Genomic DNA, 8,153 nt, shown 5'->3' on the forward strand with positions numbered 1-8,153 from the left:
ACCTTCATCGTCCCCCTCATTTTGTCCTCGAATTGTACGCTCCCGGGGGCATCACCTAGTGCATCTGAGGCTTCAAAGATGCATCTGTTCAGCTCACCAGACTGCAACGCCATAAGTCAGCCACGATGACGAATACAATAATTTAAATAGAACCTCTCGGTTCAAACTTACCACTTTGTTGATGAGGGGTGCAAACTCCATAAATCCACTGTGCAGGTCTCTGATGCCGGTATGGTAGGCCTCTTCCTCGGGGTCATCCCTCTCCAGCTCCGCGATGTATTCCACCGTCCACCGAGGCCTAAGACGAAGACGGTGCTTCTGGCCATCATCGTACCACTTCATGTGTCGCTCCATGTAAACATTCCAGTCAGTCACTCTCCTCTCCCCGTCTTTCTTGTACCTCTGTTGGTTCCACTCCGTCACATGAGTTTTATGCTCCTCTCCCCAGTCTGTGATCGACTGATTCTTCTGCCCGCTCATCCTGCAAGGCATCAGCAACAAGAAACATCATAACAAAGTCGAACGCAATGAATTCATGGGCACGAAGAAAAAGCACGGGCACTCACAAGTGGAGCGCGTGGCCGCCGGTATCGGTGGGCTGGCCAGGTGGGGTATGTTGAAAAATCCCAAACTGCGTGACCACGCGGTGTGGCAAGTGCCACTCGACGGCGTACACACAGATCATGGGCACGATGCACCGCCAGAGACCACGGTCCTCATCGCACATCAGGTTCAGATCAAAGGCCCATTGTCGGTCATGATACGGTCACTAGTTTACCTATTACATATACGATGGTAAGTTGCCACTCTCGGTCAAAGTGGAGACAAAGAGAAAGGTGTTGAGCGAGTTCATATACTTGCCAGTGCGTCAAAGCATCCATCTCGTTGGTGTAGGTCTTGTACGAAGTCTTGTTTAGGACCGTGTAGAGTTTGACAACGTCCCACTCGTAAGCTATGGTGGGGTTTCGAGCAGCGTCGCCGTCCTCGCTATATGCACCCCATGGGCGTCTTGGCAGCTTCTCCGGACGCCCCACCGGCAGCCTCTCCCACATCCAAATGGAGAAGGCCCATACAAAGCCACCCATATTGGACTTGTCTCCCGTCCTCTGGGTTGCGTCGTCAAGCTGCAAAAAATCAAATGAGGATCAGATATAACAAAATGTCATGGACATACTTTCATAGGTAGGCAATTAGATACTCTCTTACCGAACGGTATAGGTAGGCGAGAGATGCGGTCCCCCAACTGTACCATGCATCCTAGTCGGCTAGGAAGAACAGATGCAACCAGTTGGCAGAGTTCCCGGATGCGTCTAGAAACACGACCTTCGTGAGAAGGTACCATAGGTAGGCTCTCGCGTACCACTCCACAGTCGTCTCATCGGCGTCTTCGGGGCATGTCTTCCGGTGCTCCGAGAGCCAGGGCAACGGCACACCGGATGTACGGTTACCCTTAGCATCAGGGCAGGCGCCGATGAGGGTGGTAACCCTCTCCTTCCAGTTGGTCCTCTCAACTCGCCCGGTCAGTGCATGACCCTCGATTGGCATCGCAGTAATCATCGACCAATCCTCGAGGGTCACCGTCATCTCCCCGCATGGGAGATGGAAATAATGGGTCTCCGGTCGCCACCGGTCAATCAGAGTTGTCAGAGTTGCGTGGACAAGCGTCGGCGGCTGACGCTTGAACTGCAACACGAAACCCAACAGCCGGGCTCCCTTGAAGAACGGCGCGTAGCGCTCGTCGTAGTCCATATGCCCATGAACCCCGTGCCCCCTCATGCGCAGTGGCTGGAGCATCTGTCAAAAGGTGAACGCCAAGAGTTAGGAAATTATTTTCATCAATCCGAAAACTTTGATCAATATTTCATTTATATTACTTACCTCTCCGTTCTCTGTGAAACGGGCACGATGACCCTTGTCGAATGCGTAGTCAAGCATGCAGTACCGTGGGCCGATGTTGTCCGCAAGAGGTGGTCGCCTTAATAAAATTTCATAAACAAAAACATCATAAGCATAAGCATATCACCATGCATCATATCAAAATCATATCACCATGCATCTACTACACATGATGGATCAAATCATATCAACATTACTCATATAAAAAAAAATCCTTCCCCTCTTTAATTATATCAACATGCATCATATCACAAAAAAATCCTCCAACAATAATTTTCAATGTATTATCTCACAACAACATGTTCATATCATCATATCAACATGCATCATCACTCCAACATGCATCATATCATCATATTTTTAAACAAAAAAAATCCTCCAACATGCATCATATCATCATATTTGTAAACAAAAAAATTCCTCCAACATCATCATATCATCATATCAACATGCATCATCAACCTACAATCAATTCCTCCCACATGCATTACATCATAATTTTTTTTTAAAAAAATTATGAACTAGGGTTCATCTTAACACTAACACATTAACTATTGATTAGAGTTCATATTCATTACCACTACTTAGTAAAGAACTAAGAACTAGAACTAGAATCAAGCTAAAACTATCTTAGGCCAAAAAAAAATCAAACTAAGTTCAAAAAATGAGGGATTTGAAGCAAATAATGCGTCGAATCGGAACCAAGTTTGCAAAAACTAATTGGATGGATCGGAGGAGCTTACGATTCTCTCTTCGGAGCCATCTCGATCCGCCAAAACGGTGAAGAATCGGTGAAGATCCAAGGGGGGAGTGGAGGAGATGAGAGAGGGAAAGAGGGGCGACTTGGGGGAGAAAATGAAGAACTGCCGACGGGAGGGAGGGGAAGGGGTGGGGAGATGGGCAGGGCGCGGGGGTTCCGGACGAAATAACTGCCCGGAGCCTACCGCCAGGGCCTCTGGCGGTAGGGTTATACAGCCTACCACCAGGTGCCCTGGAGGTAGGGTGCGACGGAGGGGGACGGCGGCCATTTCCGTCAGCTGACGTGGACAAGTACCCTACCGCCAGGAGCCCTGGCGGTAGGGAAAAGGGTCAAATCACGAAATTTTTCCGGGCCGAGGTTAGATCCTGAATTTGTATCCAATAAAGGTCGAAATTTAGCCGCTTCGTGAGGCAGTGACTGACCCACTGGACTGACAGATGAGAAGAGATGTCAGCTACACTGGGCCTGTGTCGGGCCTCTGGACTCGCATCCTCTCCGCAGCGCACTAAATAAGCAGAGGCCTTCTTATTAAATCGGCAACACTTATTTTAGAACCAAGGGAATATAAACACGTTGGACAAAAAGCACAACTCTCAATCAACGGAGGCCAAACACAATAACAGCTCCACGTACGTCCCTGAACTGCCCCTGAAACTACTTCTCCACTAGTGATTGTCCTTGGTGCCAAACTGACAACGACACCCTTCTTTGGAAGACAGGACAGGATCTAGATAGGCCAGTAGTAGTTGCAGAGGTCGTCGATCATGATCCAATAACAAGGTGCCCTGGTCGTGAGTTTACGGAGCATTTAGGCCTTCCACTATGTAGGCCATAATCGGTGCCAAATTTACTTTTTAACATTTAGCATCAATGCCCTATATTGTCCAGCCCGATGCCAAGTAAAAATTCTAGACATCGATGCTTCTACTTGCTCCGGTGCCAAATTCGTTGAGCCAATAAACTAAGCGTGTCTTGATCCTTTCTCACGCGAAGCAACACCCCGTGACACTGGTCCTTGGATAAGTTGGGCAGATATATTACTAATTTATATGCATGCGGGCCCGTGCTGAAGTGGATGTGAAATCTTTCACACTATGTGACCGGTGCCATAAAAAGTTCAACTGCCATCTGCGTATACGTGGCTGGCTTTTAAGAAATGTGGCACCGAGTACATAGTGGAGGGCCTTAGCTGTCGCTTAGCCTCTGTCCCTCAATGGGCAGTCGTAGTCATGACCGATACTACCTAGCAGAGCCAACACTGCAAGCCCAGAGCTAGTCGGTACCCTTTTCTGAACCACCCGATTGTCTGCACGCACGACGATCAGGCGATGCACGTAACCGGTAACATGACAACTACTCCAATTTCTGCCACAAGTCCGTCTACCACGCTGGGCTCGTGTAACAGTGACGTCGCGTCGTTGCTTTTTTTTAGGGTAAGACGCGTCGTTGCTAATCACACTGTTCGTTCGTACTCCCTCCGTTTGGAATTACTTGTCTCGAAAATAGATGTATCTTGAACTAAAATACGTCTAGATACATTCATTTCTGCGACAAGTAATTCCGAACGAAGGGAGTAGCTGTTTGAACTGGGCCATCGGCCGGCTTCCAGAGAATCAAGTCTTTTTTTTTTGCGACAACCAAGTCTTGATCGCTGTCACTGTGATTGCACACCAACTCACCGATCGATGTCATTCCTTGTAGCAACTCCAATAGCTTCTGTAAAAACATTTTCGTTGGTTTTACAGGATGACCGTATAATTTATGAAAAGTTGTCAGAAAACAACTTTCCTTAGTCTTGCAAACCTCTTTCCGTAATATATATTTTTATTTATTTTTAGTTAATCAAACCTGGCTAATGGCCTAGGGCCCGCATGTCATTGACACATGTGAGGGTGACCGGCAAGGTGCGGTACGGGGCGACGGTGCAGCGGCGGCCCCGCGTGGCGGCAGCAAGGCGAGGCGGTGGCCCGGTGTGGCGGCGCAGCACGGCGGCCCGATGGCGCGACGGTGCCGCGTGACGGGGCAGTAAAGTTTCAGGCGATTTTATAACTGTCAGAAATTTGTCGAAAGGACAATCTTCCCGTATACTTGTGGGGAGGAAGGGGTTCCCCTCTCCCCTAAGTTTTCGTAAACGGTAGTCCTTTGAGGTTTACCGGAGCTTTTGCGGTTACACTTGTAGCGTCGTGACGATCCACATTTCAGCAGTCGAGCAAACATATCATAAAAACATGCAACGATAGTGGCTTGGGCTAGTTAAAGCCTCATATCTCTCAAAAGTATGGTCAGAATGAGCCCAAAAAAATCCCGAGATCAATATTCCGTTTATGCTTTTCGACAAACTTGTATTTTAAAAAAGAAAATTTGATAGAGCCAACATGCTGCCAACATCTCCAAAACATATGATCGAATAAGCTAGAAAGTTCTCAAATTAGTACGGGGTATATGTCTGAATTTTGTGATCTTTCAAATGTTAGGATTTAAACAAAAAAATTATAATGACCAACTAAAATTGTGAATATTGTCTGTTTTAATTGGCCGGCTGATGCAGTCGTTTTTCTTTCCTATGTGTGCATTTAAAAGGGGGTCCATTCATTAGAGATCGTGTTAATGTAGTCCAATGATGGATTAAAACTACTCACAACAGGTTAGACCAATAAAAGTTTTGTGCAACAAGGTGTTATGTGCAAAATCAATCTCAATAGTTGATGGTTTGTGCAATTTTCTCTTACTCTTTGTTCTAAATGGTTTCTTGTTCAGGCGTTGGTTGTTGTAGGACTACAACGGAGCCGTAAGGGCATTTCCAACGTTGACATGTAAATTTTCTCTCGCATCCTTTCCTCTCGCATTCGTCCACGGAGAAAGGAGGAACCAGTCCGCCGACACGGATATAGGAGCCGACCACCAACACTACCGGCATACATTTCAAACAAAGTTTAAACAATCCTGACGTAATTCATGCAAATCTGATGGATTTTCATATAAACCAGAGCACATTCATTAGAATTCAAACATTTTTCATTAAAAAATGAGAGGGGCCGGACCTAAACCTATCATACAATAGTGCCCATTGTCCACTTCCTTTATATTCTGCATCGGTGACCATGTCCTCCATCTGCCGTCTTCATGAATGTTGGCGAGGTTAAGACCCGTAAAGTGAAGGTGCGGTCTCCGACGATGAAGAGTAGGATGTGGGAGACAGACCGGCCCGCTTGGGACACAAGGCTCTGCCGTCACCCATGCCCTACTCATCCTCGGAGGAGTCCGTGACCTGTACGTTGCTGGTGTTGGTGGATGTGAGGTCGATGATGGACGTGGGTGGCCCGTCACTGCCCACCTACCACATGCACTTCTGAAAGTGGGATCGCGGCGCGTTGGACGCCAACTGCCACATGTCAGAGTTGGTTCCTCGCTCGACGAGCCTGCTTAATTAATGGTGACATGCGGACGGACAAGTTGAACGGTGTGGTAGATATCCGTCCCGTCCCGTCCAATAAACTTCTCTTCGACATTGGACAGGCACGGACACCAGGGACGCGGCACAGGCGGCGCTCTCGACAGGTGCACCGCTTCAATGCCAACGCTAGTGAGATGTTGCGTCCGCTTTGGGCTGACGCCAATGCGGAGTGTCCGCTCTACAGTGGCATAAATGCGGGGCAAGAACACATGCGGGCAAGGGAGGAGGTGTTTTGGTGGGTCGGCTTAGTGAGGAGCAGGCGTGGCAGTGGCCGGAAGCCCGCAAAGCCCCCCACTTTGTCTCCGGTTTGCAGGAAAAAACGTGTCTGAGCCGGCCTGCGGACCGATGCAGAACTGCGTTGGATGATAAAACACGTCCGGACTTCGCGGTCCAGACGGTTGCGGGGTTTGAAGGTCCGCGTTGAAGATGTCTTAAGACAAAAATGCAACTCTAGATACATAGAACAAGAATCACCAACGAAGAGCTCTAATCAACCGAGACCAAATCTGACACATCATCCACTCCCCTGGAACAACAAGTAGTGATTGTCCTGGTGCCAAGCTGACAATGACACCCCTTTTGGTTGCCAGGACAGGATCTAGCTGCTGCAGAGGTCGTTGATTGTGATCTACTAGTAATAAGAGCATCTCCACTCGTTTGCCCCCCTAGCGCATAGGTTGGTGGTCTTTCGGGCGCTCTCCCGGCGATTTTTAGGCCCTGGGGGCGATCTAGGTCCCAGCCACGCCCCAGGTGTCGCCCCCAAGACGTCGCAAATTCAAACTTGGTCCATTCCCGCTTCCAAAAAACGCCACAAGTCCGACGATCAACGTCACAGTTCGGTGATCACCTTGCCACGGTTCAGTGATCAAATAAAAAGTTCGGCGTACAAAAAGAAAGTACACGCAGGCAATGCATCAAATGAAGGTGTTGGCCTCCGGCATCGGAGGAGTCGGCGTGCGCGGGCTGGGTGGCGTCGGCGCGGTTTCTGTGCTAGGCGGCGTTGGCGCGACTTCTGTGCTGCTGGGCGTTGTGGAGGCATCGTCGCTCGGGCTTGGCGGTGGTGTTGGCGTCGGCTGGGAGTTGGCGGCACCATCGACGGCATCTGGTTCAGGATGAGGCCTCGCTCCGCCAGGTACCACGCCTTGAGTTGCTCGTCGTCGCTCCGGAGCATGTCCGCCCCGCCCATCAGGAAAGCCAGGTCGGTGTTCCTTTTCTTCACGGCGACGTTGGTCCGGAGCAAGTTGGCGTTGGTCCGGAGCAAGTCGAGCTTGACGGCGCTGTTCGTCATCAACGCCGACCACCGCGCCTCCGTTTTCTCTTCCCGCAAGGCGGCCTGGGTCTAGGCGTCGGCAAGGCAATGCTCGATGGACTCTTGTACACGTGTGCTAGCCGACTCGGCGTGTCTCGCCTTCTTGGCCCCTTTGTTGCCGTCCGGGCGCCCGTCGGTGTGTCTGACTTGTACGTCTCCTTGGCCTTGGCCAGGGTGCGCCGGACATCCGCCCACTTCTCGCACTTCTCGATCCGCTTGAAGACGTGGAGGTACTTGAAATCTTGGTCGTTGTTGTCCTGGCGAAACATGGCGAACATCCGCAGCAGCTGTGCTGAGAAACACTAGTCGGCGGGCGCACACACGGCCAAAAGAAAAGGGAGAGACTAGCGTGCCATACCTGATCCTCGATGCTGGCGCTGCTCTCCGAGCGAGCCGCGATCTCCTCGACGATCCCATGCCATTTGTTGCGCACTGTTTGGATGAGCCCTCAATGGTTCGCCATTGCCTTCGACCAGCGCTGCATGTAGACGCCTTTGAAATAGGGGTCGACGAGCTTGCGCTCGTGGAACTCGGCCTTGATGCGCTCCCAATACGTGTCGATGCTCTGGTTCGTGCCGGTGATTGGGTCGAGGCAGACGACTTTCCACGCTTCGGCGGGGCACTCGTCTTCCTTGGACGCCCACTTGATACGCGACTCGCCGGTCCTGGCCGCCCGCTTCTTCTTCTTCTTCTTCCCTTTCCTTGCCGAGGAAGGCGCCGGCTCCTCCTCCTCT

Source organism: Triticum aestivum, unplaced genomic scaffold, assembly GCF_018294505.1.
Source record: "Triticum aestivum cultivar Chinese Spring unplaced genomic scaffold, IWGSC CS RefSeq v2.1 scaffold66466, whole genome shotgun sequence".
Lineage (NCBI taxonomy): Eukaryota > Viridiplantae > Streptophyta > Magnoliopsida > Poales > Poaceae > Triticum > Triticum aestivum.